At 39.5% G+C, this 15,104-nt stretch overlaps 1 protein-coding gene and 1 pseudogene across 3 annotated transcripts in view; one reads left to right on the forward strand and one right to left on the reverse strand.

The window, feature by feature from the left end:
• The first annotated feature begins 4,466 nt into the window (after positions 1-4,466).
• Positions 4,467-15,104, forward strand: part of ADIPOR2 (adiponectin receptor 2) — a 92,919-nt gene continuing 82,281 nt past the window's right edge. The window contains exon 1 of one of the 3 annotated variants that reach the window (XM_044228201.1): positions 4,467-4,525. The gene's annotated coding sequence lies outside the window, so the exon portion shown is untranslated. Of the gene's footprint in view, positions 4,526-5,405; positions 5,581-5,956; positions 6,251-15,104 lie in introns of those variants that run through there. The other 2 variants (XM_044228200.1, XM_044228203.1) reach the window with 2 other exon arrangements.
• On the reverse strand, positions 9,380-11,209 carry LOC122892061 (annotated as a pseudogene).

Here is a 15,104-nt window from a genome sequence, read left to right on the forward strand (position 1 = left end):
TCTGTCCTTTTAAAACATGTATTAACAGACATCTTCATTTCATTGATGATGATATCAAAGCATAAGAAGAACTGTGCTTAGGTCACGGTAAAACACTGAGTCAGTTAGCAGCAGAGCCGGGAGCAATGTTTGCCCGCTTCTGCTCATTCCCTAGGGCTATGTTACTTAACCTGTGTTTGTGGAGCTGGTATTATAATTTATGTAATTAAGAGAATGTTTGTACTGTTCTTTATCCTCAGTTTTATTTATTTAGTTTTCAAAGATTCCATCCATTTATTTGAGAAAGGGAGGTAGAGGTAGCAAGAGAGAGCATGAGCAGGGAGGAGAGGGAGAAACAAGTTCCCCGCTGAGGAGGGAGTCTGATGTGGGGCTTGATCCCAGGGACCCAGGATCGTGACCCGTGCCAACAGCAGATGCTTAACCGACTGAGCCACCCAGGCGACCCATCCTCAGTTTTAGATGTTACTAAAATGTGGCCTAAATGGAAATTTAGTGTGTCATGATGTTTTCTGTTTCAAATATATATTTTTTGAGATTTTATTTATTTATTTGACAAAGAGAGAGAGATCACAAGTAGGCAGAGCAGCAGGCAGAGAGAGAGGGTGAAGCAGGCTCCCTGCCGTGCAGAGAGCCCGATGCGGGGCTCCATCCCAGGACCCTGAGATCACGACCTGAGCAGAAGGCAGAGGCTTAACCCACTGAGCCACCCAGGCGCCCCTCTCTAAGTATTTTAAATGGCCTCCTTGAAAACTTTCAAATCTAAGACTAATGTGATATTTATCAATATATATTTGATATCATTTTAATTACAATTAAGAATACAGATATTTTATTTTTTTCACTCTGCTATATAGATTACTGGATTATTTTTAAAGCAACTAATACCTTTGAATTTCGATGCTTCGAAGTCCAGTGAGCTGGCTGCATTTGACTGTTTTACACTGAAGGGGTCCAGAACACGCCATCCCAATATATGACACTTTGGTATATTGATTATTTTGAGTTGAGTGCACTTGACAATCAGCAGATGCATGAAGGGTTTTCTATCCTTCCCCTTTCTACCTGAAAACATAGAATTTCCCATGAGAAAGGTAGCCTTTCTTTGTCAGAAGGAGAACATTTTTTTTTCCAGTTTTATTGCGATATAACTGACATTTAACATTGTATGAGTTTAAGGTGTAAACATAATGATGGGATAAATGTATACATTGCAAAATGAACACCACTATAAGTTTAGTAGATATCCATCCCTTGACAGGAACAGTCATATCATCAGAGATTGGGATTTGATTCTAAAATGGGACATGTACACACAAAGCTACTAAAGTAACCCTTAGTTTCCCCAGTATAGTTCCTAGTCATTGCCCCACAATTTACTGTTCTTAGCAGAAGTCCCTTTGTCTTGTCACATCCCTACAGTTTTTCATTATTTGTGTAAAAAGTGTATAAGCTTTTGTGTCTAAAGTCTTCCTCAGGGACACTGGGTGGATCAGTTGGTCAAGTGTCTGACTTTGGCTCAGGTCATGATCCCAGGGACCTGGGATTAAGTCCACATTGGGCTCCTTGCTCAGTGGGGATCCTGCTTCTCCCTCTTCCCTGGTGCCCCCCCGTTTATGCTCTCTCTCTGACAAATAAATAAAATCTTTTAAAAATGATAGTCTTCCTCAGGCTTTCATTTTCTTTCTGAAGATACCTGCATACAGGTAAAAATATTAAATACATTTGCATGCTTTTCTCCTCTTAATCTGTTTTATGTCAGATTAATTCATAGGCCAGCCATGGAACACAAGTTTATAGAAGAGTTTCTCCTTTCCTACAAAATATATATGAGGTAGCCACAGGGACTGGTTTGATATTCCTTGCTCTTTCTTTTGGTTTATCTGTTTTTATGGTCCAACTTCTATATTGTCCAGATTTTCCCTTCAGTTTTAATCTTTATATTTCAAAAGCTTTTTTCTGGGGCACCTGGGTGGCTCAGTGGGTTAAATCCTCTGCCTTCTGCTCAGGTCATGATCTCAGGGTCCTGGGATTGAGCCCCGCATCGGGATCTCTGTTCGGTGGGGAGCCTGCTTCCCTTTCTCTCTCTGCCTGCTTCTCTGCCTACTTGTGATCTCTCTCTCTGTCAAATAAATAAAATATTTTAAAAAAAGAAGCTTTTTTCTTTTTAAAAAGATTTAATCTATTTGACTGAGAGAGAGTGAGCAAAAGCATGGGGGAATAGCAGGCAGAGGGAGAGGCAGAAGCAGGCTCCTTGTTGAGTGGGGAGCCAGCTGTGGGACTCTAACTCAGGAACCTGAGCAGAAGGCAGATGCTTAATGGCTAAGCCATCCAGGCACTCCTCAAAAGCTTATAGATATTGACAGAGAAAAGAATTCGAAGACCTTTAAGTATTTTGTAACTAGCAGATAATTTGTCTTTTTTTTTTCTTGAAAATAGCAATTGTTCTGATTAGAAAAATTATGAATGGAATAATTCCTCCTCTCTTTTTATAGAAGTAACAAAAATCAGTTGTGAACTCAAGTTTTAGTTCACAATGTAGTCCAGAGTGCTTTTTTTTTTTAACCCTTAGAGTTTGAAAGCTGCATCTTCATTTGCTTGTTGTTTTAGATACATTTTCAACTCCCATTGGCTATTGACTTGCACATCACAATGGAAGTTAAGTCTGTTCCCAGAGCAAGTTCAATATCACCAGTTCAGCAACATATTGTAATGTCACTGAAGCCTCATTCTGGGATGGCCACAAGTAGATTATGAATGTTACTCACCCAGTGATGCGTTCTCCTTGTCAATAACACCTGATAATTGCAGAGATTCTACCTCAGACTAGCTGTGCCACAGGGTACTGTTGTGTCACTGGTGACTAGTATGGGGCATAGGGGTGGAAGGGACTCTTTTCTTGGTGCTGCAGACGATGAAGAACTACACTCTCCTCCCATGGGGAAGTGTGACACGATAAGAATGGAGACAGCAGAGATTCTAAAGATCCACAGCTGACACTGGAGGACACAGAATTTTACTGAATTCTCCTTGGTTTTTGGACAGCTAGTCCTAAGATAATATATATAAGGTTTAGTAACTGAAGTACAGCTTGGGAGAGAGGTCTGAGAAATCTGCTTTGGAACACTTAATGGTGACATTTAGGTGAGTGACATGGGTGAAGCCAGCATAGATACCGGGTATGTATGGGAAGTATGGTGACAACATCTTCATCACCTGAGAAGATGTGAGCATTCTGAGAAAATACTGTGATTTATTTTATCTTTGAAAGCACCAGGAATTGGCAATCTGGGAATGGGATCAAGGTAACAGAGAATGAGAGGTAAAATCTTGGTGGGGAAATCAGAAGACTCTTTCTCACATGTTTTAGCACACAAATTCCAGAGGAATTTTCTTAGAGTATAGCACTTTGTCAAAGCAAATCATTAAGAGAGAAAGAGGATTTGAGAAAAGAGATGAGATCTTGGAATAATCTCTTCTTTAATTATCTTTCTTGTATAGTTCTGTCACCTTTAGCAGTCCTTTTATTAAGCCTGAGGCTCTCGTTCTTCTTATCTTTTCCCTATGTGAGTTGGTACACTGGGTCAAGTTTGCTATCCAAAAGTGTTTTATTTCTGATGTGCTGTGGAAGTGTATGAATGTCTTCCTTGATTTCAATCTCAAAAGCCTTATGTCTTTATGTCTGGAAAAACCAAAGTCATTATTGCTGTATCTTTACAAATTATGCAAACTTAAAAAAAAAGGTAATTCATATTTTCAACATAAATTACTCCTTGAAGAAATTTTGTCCTTTAAATTTAATTTCTATAATTTAATTTGTATTAATTTTATCTCTTGCAAGCTTAACTGGGTGGGCAAAATACTAGTATTAAGACCATCTTATTCATGCATTTTGTGATTTTAGTAACTTTAATCACTTCTAGAATTTACATTTGAAGAGTTCCCTATTTTGGGGAGGAGGGGTGTTTCCCTATACATCAGACTCTAGGCCTTTTTTTTTTTTTTTTAAAGATTTTATTTATTTATTTGACAGACAGAGATCACAAGCAGGCAGAGAGAGAGGGGGAGGAAGCAGGCTCCCTGCGGAGCAGAGAGCCCGATGCGGGGCTCAATCCCAGGACCCTGGGATCATGACCTGGGCGGAAGGCAGAGGCTTTAACCCACTGAGCCACCCAGGCACCCCGGACTCTAGGCCTTTTGATAGGAGATCTGTGCAGCTTTTTCCAGAATTCTTTGTTTTTTCTTGTTGTTGTGGATCAAGGGAAGGACAAACAAGCTATGGTCCTAAGCATTCTTGAAAGCTTATGATGTTCTCTAATTATTAACAAGAGTTTTTACAGTTAAGACAATAACCTGTTCAGAGTGTGATAAATTCATCTTAGAGCTGAACATGAGGAAAACATTTTTTTTTTAAAGATTTTAATGAGGAAAACATTTTTATATGCCAATCAATTTCTATCCAGGTTTCATCCGGCTATCCGAAAATACAGCGCTTTCTTAAGAAGACTTTCTCAAGCTCAGGCTAAAGGTAAGGAAAAAATTACCATTTTGGAAAAGCGAAAACCCTCTTTGTAATTTTTTCGGTTAGTGAAAAACCGAACTTTCGTATGGGGGCTGGAGGGCTCCTACTTCCTTTTCTTATAGAAAAAGTATGTAACCAAACCATTCTTTGATTTTTAAGAAGTTAGAGCTCAGTTGAAGCCTCACATGCAGAAAATCACTCACTCTGGGAAATGGACACAGTATTTAATGCTGAATTAGTTTCTGATCTGCTATTACACTAAGAACATTTTACAAATCATTCTGAATTATATGTATTCTAAGTGTGAGTGGGTTCACATTTGTTTTTGAGGAGCAGGACATAAATAATACCTTAACAAGGTAATAAAAGGCAGAAGCTATTGTTTCGCACAAGACTTGGCTAATGCTTTCGGATTTATTTCGGAAGCTTTCAGAGACGACGCCTAGCAATATATTGACGGTTGGCAGAAACACGATCCAAACACGATCCAGCCTAAATCCCTAAATTTTGGCTTCCGCCCAAGGTGTGTAGCCCGTATCCATAGAGACCGGAAAAAGCGTCCCCGAGCTGGGGCGGGCCCCTGCCTTGTCTAATCTAAACTGCTTCCGCTTTTGGTGGGAGGAAACAAAAAAACCCCAACAAAACCGAGAGGATTTGTGTGCGCGCCCAAGGAGCGCTCTTTCTCTCGGTCCCTTGATGCTCAGCACTGTTTTCGTTGAGTTCCTGGTCGAACCACAACTCCCAGGATGCATCCACGTTCTAGAGCGGTCAGAAGAGCGGTTTCCGGTTTGGGCCAGTGCGCCTGCGCACGAACTGTGCTCTTATTGGTTCGAACCGCCTCGTGCGATGTGCGTCACGGCAACGTGCAGTCGTGGGGGCGGGAAGACGCGGCGGCGGCTGTCGCGGCGGCGCGAGCAGGATCTCAGGCGGGGTATCGCGGCGGCGGCAGCGGCGCGGGTTCACCGGGTCCCCTCCCTTCTCCGCTCCCCCTTCCTCCCCCTCCCCTCAGTTGTGGTTCCCGAGGAGTCCGAGACCTGCGACGAGGCGGCGACAAGCTCTGGGTGAGGGTCTCTGGAGTGTTAGCGCCGTTTCCCGGGCGAAGGGAGAGAACCCGGGGTCGAGGAGGCGGTGAGGGGTCTGAGGCGGAGAGTGTCCCCGGCGCGGACCAGGGAGCGCGCGCTCGTCCAGCCTTCAACTTGGCCTCCTTACCTGACCCGCCGCGGGGCACAGTTTGCCGTGCAGTGGCCCCAGGGGCCGACCGTGAGGGGCCTGGATCCGCCCTCCTTTCAACCGCTGTCTGTAGCGCTTGGCGCCCCCTTCCCGTCTCGCCCCTCCCAGCACGGGGTCCGGAGTCCTCTCTCACCTCTTCGCGTGCAGTTGTCTTTCCTTACTGCCGCCTAGAGTCTCTACCCTCCTTTTCTTCATTTCCGTCCCTTTTATTAGTTCTAGGAATTTCTTTGGTGGCAGGCTTCGAATGGGTTCTGCTTGGTACTTTTATAGTCCCTGGGGTACGAAGATTTTCTTTACCTTTTCTTTGATGGCGCTCCAGGCAACCTACTTGGGATAGTACCTTGGGCTCTTGTTTCCCAAGCCCCGTTTGGCTTTTTGTCTTTCACTGTTTGCTTCTTTAAAAACTGATGGTGACAGGGTTTAAATCGATGCCAGGGGTCTGTGAGAGAGTTCGGATTGGAAACTAATAGGTAACTTCTTTTCTCCTTCTGGATTTTGACAGTAAGTATAAATACGTTTGTCTCTGAAATTTGACAACTTCACCAGACAGCCCAACTGTTACTTTTGGTAGAAAGATTCAAATGTCCGACCGGAATTTTGCTGGGTATGGTGACTTCAGTGCAGGTTCTTGGCATTTTTTTTTTTTAATTTTTTTTTTAGTAGGATGGCCTTTTAATATTTTATTTTTAGATCTGTATTTCTCAGCCTTCTGTTAATCCCATTAGATCTCTTCCAAAAACAGTCTCCCCACCCCCAAGAAACTGTTTAAAACGAACTTGAAGAAATCTTTTGTAATATTTAAAATCATTTGATTACAAGACTTGTCAGTGTGGTGTTAAAAACAATTCCCTTCAATCCAAAGCTTTACTTTTGGAGGGGAGATCTTCAGCTGTCATTTCTGAAGTTTGAAGTGTTCTCTTGACAAAGGCCACCCATTGTCTACTGTTACCAGGCTCTCACTCTCATTCTGTTACAATTTGATAGATTTTTCACTCCTGGTTTTTCATTTCATAGAAATGAAGATTTTCATTTGCTGACTGACAGTTTGTAACTAAAATAATTTCATCAGTAGATGGGACTTCACGCAGGAGGTGGCAACTGCTTGGTGGTTAATTATTAGGAACTTAGAAAAAATTTCAGATTGATTTAAATATGAGACATTTCTTTTATCTTCTATTTGAAACTGTATATCCACCAGTATATGTTCATATCTATACTTAATATAGGTAAGTATATACCTATGTACTCATATATCTGCTACTTAGTAGCATATTTTCTCTTATCTGAACACTACAGATGAGAAGAGGATTTCCAGAACCTAGAAGAGAGTTTGTGTTTTCTATCCCTAGATGAGTAAGAATAAATAAATGGATGAATCTTTTTCCACCACTAGTATCAATTTAGCTGTGTACTTTCTTCAGTATAAATCACATCTTGTGTTCCAAAATGAAAGTAATTCTATTCTATTCTTTATTCAGGGGCCGGCAAACTTTATAGCTTGTGGGGCAAGTTTTGCCAGCTGTCTGGTTTTGTAAGTTAAGTTTTTAATTGGGATATAGTTGTCTGTATTCATTTTGATGTTGTTTGTGGTTGCTTTTGCAGTGCAGGGGTAGAATTGAGTAGTGGGACAGAGACTCATGTGGCCTACAAGCCTAAAATATTTATTCTCTGGCCCCTGCTAGAAAAAGCTTGCTGACATCTGCTTTATTTTATTAATAGCCATGCATATGTAATGTAGAAAATTAAAATGAGTCAAAAAAGTATAAAGAAGAAAGTAAAAATTGTCCAGAATCACACCATTCAGAGGGGTTTGTTTTTATGATTATTACAGAAATGGTTAGCGATTATTTTTGTATAACTGGGCTCATACTGTTAAGTGGTGATTTGTAATTTTTTTAAAAATTTTTTTTTTTTTTTAAGGTAATTTCTACACCCATTGTGGGTCTCAAACTCATGACCCTGAGATCATGAGTTGTAGGGACTGAGCCAGCTGGGCACCCCTGTTAGTAATTTTCTTTTAAAAAAACCCCTCAGATTATTGTTATTTAGCTCTTGGATACATTTGTATTTCTGCATAGTAGAGCTTACTGCATAAAGAAGATTGATGAGCTGAGTTTTCGTGATTTGTCTTACCAGTTAAGATTTAAGGAGGACGCCTGAGTGGCTCAGTCGGTTAAGTGGCTGCCTTTGGCTCAGGTCATGATCCCAAGGTCCTGGGATCGAGTCCTGCATCGGGGTCCTTGCTCAGCTGGGAGCCTGCTTCTCCCTCTACCTGCCACTCTCCCTGCTTCTGCTCTCTCTCAGTCAAGTAAATAAATAAAATCTTAAAAAAAAAAAAAAAAGATTTAAGGAAAAAAAATGAGGAATAATAGACACTTTGTGGTGGTGGTGAACTCCTTTATTGAGCACTTACTGTGTGCTAGGTAGTTTTTCAGTACTTGACATGTATTAAGTTATTACCTGCAGCAGCTCTGTGGATACACAAACTGGTATCCATATTTAAAGATGAGGGAACTGAGACACAGAGAAATTAACTCCGCAAGTTAATCAGCTAGTTAATGGTACAGTTGGAATTTGAATCCATACATCCTTCAGTACCCAGGCTCCCAATATGCTACAGAGCCTCTCATTAGAGCATTGCTCAGTATAGGAAAGTTGAGACAGTCCAGAGGTTTATGATGTAAAAATTCATCCTTACGCCTTTCTTTCCAGTTTTATTCTCTGTAGAAATTCACTGCAGCTTGATATAGAGATTTCCAGCTCTTTGTCTGCTTATACAAATGTTTATTCACAAATTTGTCTATACATGCCGGTTTTAAAAATAATAGACTTGATTTTTTAGATCAGTTTTAGGTTTACAGAAGTTTTGTGCAGATAATATAGAGTTTCTATATCACCTGCTTTCTATTTTCTGTTATTAAAATAGTATGCATTAATGTGTATTTGTTACAGTTGATGAACCAGTGTTGTTACATAGTCATTAATTAAAATCTGTATTTTAGGGCGCCTGGGTGGCTCAGTGGGTTAAGCCGCTGCCTTCGGCTCAGGTCATGATCTCAGGGTCCTGGGATCGAGGCCCGCATCAGGCTCTCTGCTCAGCAGGGAGCCTGCTTCCTCCTCTCTCTCTGCCTGTCTCTCTGCCTGCTTGTGATCTCTCTCTGTCAAATAAATAAATAAAATCTTTAAAAAAAAAAAAATCTGTATTTTATAATAGGTGTCCTTTTTATGTTGCAGAGTTGTTTTTTAAAAAGGGATTCAACCAACTTGTTCTGCGGTGTGCTTTTTTCGGATGGTTTTTAAAATATAGTGCTTCTGGACTTGTAGTGCAAAAAAAATCATTAATTCACGAATTTTCAGATTAATAACACAAATTTAACAGTTTTTTTGGAATGAAAAAGTTGCTAGGAAGTTATTTGATTCTTTTTTTCTTTTTCAAAAGTTTATGTTGTATGTCAGTTGCTTTTCTTGGAAGGAAGAATTCTTATTTTTTGACTGGACATTTCGTCTTTTTTTTTTTTTTTTTTAAGATTTTATTTATTTATTTGACAGAGTGAGAGAGCACAAGCAGGCAGTACAGCGGAGGGAGAAGGAGAAGCAGGCTCCCGACTGAGCAGGGAGCCCGATGCGGGGCTCAATCCCAGGACCTTAGCATCATGACCAGAGCCGAAGGCAGTTGCTTAACCAACTGAGCCACACATTTCGGCTTCTTGAAGCTCTTCAGCTTCTTGGAGATTTCTTGCTGTTCTTCATTGGAAAAGTGATGCACACCAACCTAGTTGCCATTAACATCCTCCTCACTGAAACAGTTTCTTCCCCACCCATCTTTTTTGTTCTTAGCATTCTCTTCCTCTTTCTCCATTTCCGCATTTCTATTCTTAGAATGTAAATTTAAGCATCTAATTCCCCATATTCTTGTACTCTCGATTTTATCTAATCTTAACCCTGGGATTTCTTCATCTGAGGGATTTAGTGCTGGGAAGAACTGAGTCAAAGTTCTAGCAGACATGGTCACTTTCTTAATGTTGTGTATTTTATGCTGGGCCAAGCCTTGAGGAAGTTAGTCATTCAGCTGTTATCTCTTGCATTGATTCCTACTGTCATGATTTCCCCAGAGTTCCTGTCCATGACGAAATGGATGTCCACAATCATGAGTGACTGAATGATCTCTGGGACTATACAGGTGATGAGATGTTTGTGTGTTGGTGCACCAAACAGAAGGATTTTACTAATGGTCTTTGGTGCTGCTGTAGAAACCTTTGCACAAAGGAATAGAAGTTAGAAAAAACTCATGAATTCCCGCCAATCTGGAGATAAGTTTCTAGAGTATCATATTCATTTTAGACATCTCTTTAGAGCTGCAGTAGTAGTTTTCCTGCAAAATATTGGAGAATCATGAATCAGATGGGTAACTGAGAAGTAACACACCTCTTATTTTTTCCTTCCCTTTTGTTTGTAAGCACTTTAATGACCTTTCAACCTTTCCTAGTGTTTGGAGCTTCTTTTCTCTGTGGCATACTGCACTAACATTCTTAGTTGCTGTCCTGTTTCTCTTGTATATCTTTTCCTAGGAAGAAGGTCAGGGCAGCAGCTAATCATTTGGTGACCTCAGAGAAGTATGTATTGGGACAACATTGACAGTCTTGGCATCCTTTCAGATCTTTCTTCTGAAGAGTTTAGTCATCAGTTTAAAAGATATCTTGGCTGTGGTTGCATTGCTGTCTCTTAACGTGCACATGAAATTCTGTAATACTTTATCATTTTATTGTATTTTGTACTTTTATTCTAATCGGTCACAAAATGAGTGTATTAAGTTTTTAAAGTTTGTATGGCAATGTAGAACTTCAAAGAAGAGCAGTAACAAACTTGATGGACTGATGAGATTTTCCTCCCAGAGATCAAAGCTTTGCAAAATGTTATTGGAAGATCTACAAGACAGTGTAATTGTAGGAAAGCAGATCTTTCAGCTCTTGAGGAAAGTTGTTTAGATGTTTTTTGTAGTAGTGACCAATCAGTGCCATAAACATCTCCAGCTTTGCCAGTTCTTGGCTAGTTTTATTTAGTTGCAATTTGAGAATCTCCGCTTGGATTTGTAGTGGATATTTAATGACTCTCAGCATAGGCAGAGGGTCCACTTTATTAATTCTGTAACTGCCGCAGGTTGCTGGGCAGCTAGTGTTTCTTTCTGCTGGACATAATGGGTGCAGATTGGCTGGCGATAAGCAGCTCTCAGAAAACCTACACCCGAAACCAGCCAACCCTTCTCAGCTGTGCCTCGGAATAATGCTTCTGGGTGTGACCAGAAATAGCCTTGGAGCTCGGCAGGTGGCGCCATCTTGGCTCATAGTAGCGTGCTTTAAAAAATTAATATTCACAATAGCTTCCCACATCAGTACATTTGCATCTACTCTGTTCTTTTAAGTAGTTCTTTAGTATTTTATTACATGGGTGAGTCATAATTTAATAGTGTTCCTATTACTAGATATTTAGATTGTTTAAATTTATTGTATTATGTACATACACATGTACAATTGCTGGTGTTAATGACTCTGTAGGATAACTTTCTAAGAGTATAGTTACTGGGTTGAAGGAAGTACATGGTTTTTATTTTAGTTTCTTACATTTATTTTTTTTTTAAAGATTTTATTTATTTGACAAAGATCACAAGTAGGTAGAGAGGCAGGCAGAGAGAGAGGAGGAAGCAGGCTCCCTGCTGAGCAGAGAGCCCGATGCGGGACTCGATCCCAGGATCCTGAGATCATGACCTGAGCCGAAGGCAGTGGCTTAACCCACTGAGCCACGCAGGCACCCTAGTTTCTTACATTTTTATTTAAATTTAGTTAACATACAATGCTACATGGGTTTCATTTTGATACATGTTACCAGAATGCCATCCAGAAAGGTCACAGCACTGTAAACACTCACCACAAATGTGGGTGAGGTCTAGTTTCTCCATGCCATTGCCAACTTTTTAAAAAAGGTCTTTATCTTGTCAGTATATTATGTCTTTCTCACTTGGAAAGGTGTTTTGTTGTGATGTCATTCTTTGACGTTGATTTAGAATTATTTTAGATGGAGCCTACATTCTGTAGTTGTTCTTCCTAGTACTCTTAAGATCTGCTCACCTATTTAGACTCCCTGTCCAGCCCTTGAAAGCAGTATGATTTTGTCACCCCTGTTAAAAGAGTTTGAGGGGTGGGCCAGTAGACTATATATTTCTTGAGGGTAAGGAGAATGTAGTTTTCTTTTTTTTTAAAGATTTATTTATTTATTTATTTATTTGACAGAGAGAGAGATCACAAGTAGGCAGAGAGGCAGGCAGAGAGAGAGGGAGGGGGAAGCAGGCTCCCTGCTGAGCAGAGAGCCTGATGTGGGGCTCCATCCCAGGACCCTGGGATCATGACCTGAGCCAAAGGCAGAGGCTTTAACCCACTGAGCCACCCAGGCGCCCCAGAATGTAGTTTTCTTATATCAAACAGCAGTCCTGGCTTATAGCAAGTGGGAAGTAATGGTCTTTTTAAAACCTAAATTGGGGGGCGCCTGGGTGGCTCAGTGGGTTAAGCCGCTGCCTTCGGCTCAGGTCATGATCTCAAGGTCCTGGGATCGAGTCCCGCATCGGGCTCTCTGCTCAGCAGGGAGCCTGCTTCCCTCTCTCTCTCTCTCTGCCTGCCTCTCCGTCTACTTGTGATTTCTCTCTGTCAAATAAATAAATAAAATCTTTAAAAAAAACCAAAAAACCAAAAAACAAAAACCTAAATTGGATTGTGCTCTTGTGTTGAGTGAAGTGCTTTAATTTTGTTAAAAATAACCTTTTCAAAGTCTTAGTGAAATATAAACTTGAAAAATTGCGGCATAAAATTGTCATCTTGGGATATATTCTCTATTTCATCCTTTAATTCTAAAATGAGATAAATAAGGCTGATGACTATCCTAGGACCTGTTTGTTAGGAATAATTAACCTATTTAATATGTAACATTTGGTATTCAGTTTTGGAAGTTAAGGAATGGATTAAATAGGGGATTTGTTTCATGTAACCCATGATTTTGGTTTTTCTGTATTGCAGTATACCATGTGTTAGAGGGTATGTATGCTGTCTAAATAATTGTATAGCCTGGCTTAATTAGACATTATAAGTGTACAGAGAGAAGGAAAAGTGAAGCTAAATTCTAGAAACCGCCAGAATATCTTCAGGCATAGGGGAAATACCTGTTGGAAAGGACACTTTGTAGTTTTTTAATGGAAGAGTACAGAAAAATAGAATTTTTTAATAGCTGATTTATAGTATTACATATTTTTAAAACAAATTTTATCTTTAAAAAAATATTTGAGAGACAGAGCACAAGCATGGGGGGGTAGAGGGAGAGGGGAAATAGATTCCTCACTGAGCGGGAACCCCTGGATGTGGGGCTCAATCCCAGGACCCTGAGATCGTGACCTGAGCTGAAGGCAGATGCTGACTGAACCACCCAGGCACCCCAGTATTACATATTCTTAATAGATTTATATATTTTCTGTGGTATCCATGTACTAGAAAACAAAGCATATAAAGCATATGGTCTTAAAGAGACAAACTTACCTTATTAAATTACCTTTGGTCGTCTAGGCCTTTTGTATGCATTTCTTTTGTTAGTATATTAGCTAATTATTTTTCATTGGCAGCCTTTTCACTTAAATCCTGTATGCCCTGGAATCTTAGTTTAGTGAGCATATTATACATAATTGTATCTATTACACTTCTTCCTTTGGTCATGGAAGAAAGTGATGTGGTGAGAACTCTTCAGCATGGTGGAATAGGCAGGTTACTTTTTATTTGCTTGGAATTTATTTATATCCTGTGTCATCCAGAAGTGTAATAAAATATAAGGAGGAAAGGAGGAAAAGAAAGAAGCATAATTCAATGACTAAGAATAAAATTTGGATTTGAGTTTTCTTGGCAGCAAGGGTAAAGATGGAAATATGGTAAAATACATAGTGTTAAACTGGAAGGAGGAACAAGACCCAGTTTTCCCAGGGGTAAATCTTTTCTTGACAGATTTTAAGGAACTATTTAAGTTGGGAAGTATATAAAAGCTGTTCTTTTTGTTTGTTTGCTAGTTGTTTTTTTTTTTTTTTTTTTTTTTTTGCTAGAGGCCCTAGGGTGAAGACTAAGCATTAACATTTCAGGCCTGTGAAAGAAATTTTGCATGGGGGTGATTTGAATTTAGGTTGCATATGTGCATTTTATTTGGGTAATGGATTTTTTTTCCTTAAAATATCTCAGACGTTCAGAAGACTACAGAGACCAGTATAATTAACATTCATATATCCACAACACGGCTGTATAAAATCTCAACATTTTCTCATATTTTCCATTTCAGAAAAAAATTGCACATACACTTAAGCACCTTCTTGGATTATGTTTCACTTGTTTCCAGAACTAATGATTATTGTGAATTTGGTGTTGATCATTCCTAATGCTTGATTTAGGTAATAGAAATATATTCATAAGCAAATCACAATATTGTTTTGTATGTTTTCAAACTTGGTGTAAACAGAATTCTGCTTATTCTGTAACTTGTTTTTCTTGAAACATGTATTTTTGATACATGTGAAATTCCTGATACATTACCATTTTTGACCTACAAAAAGGACAGTTTCATATGGTTCAACCTAATTATAGTCATCACTTTTATCTGGGGTATAGTTACATTATTCTGTTAAATGAATATAGCCATTTTTAGTTTATTAAAATGTTGATAGGTATTTAGGTTGTTCCCTATTTTTCTTTCTTTCTTTCTTTTTTTTTTTTTTTTTAAGATTTTATTTATTTACAGAGATCACAAGTAGGCAGAGAGGCAGGCAGAGAGGAGGAAGCAGGCTCCCAGCCAAGCAGAGAGCCTGATGTGGGACTCGATCGCAGGGCCCTGAGATCATGACCTGAACTGAAGGCAGAGGCTTAACCCACTGAGCCACCCAGGCACCCTGTTTTTTTTCTCTTTTAAAAACAATGCTATATTGAGTATTCCTGATGAGGAATCCTTATACACATACTTAAGGTCTTTGGCAAGTTTTTTAAACTGCATGTTGGAAGCCATTAATGAATGGGTTGTGAAATCAGTTTAGGGATTAAAATAGGATAGAAAGTGTCAGTTTGTATTGTAGTCAGTATGGATAAAATGCTTCATGAAATTTTTGTTTCTTTTTGTGTATATGTATGTATGTGGTTATTAAGTTTTGTTTTTTGTAAGTTTCTTTATTTTCATGTAACTCTGCACCAAATGTGGGGCTTTTGAACTCACAACCCCAAGAATCTAGAGTCACATGCTATTCTGACTGAGTCTGCCAGGCCCCCTGTGATTACTAAATTTGAAATGAAAT

The sequence above is a fragment of the Neovison vison genome, chromosome 12 (genome assembly GCF_020171115.1).
Source record: "Neovison vison isolate M4711 chromosome 12, ASM_NN_V1, whole genome shotgun sequence".
In the NCBI taxonomy this organism is placed as follows: Eukaryota; Metazoa; Chordata; class Mammalia; order Carnivora; family Mustelidae; genus Neogale; species Neogale vison.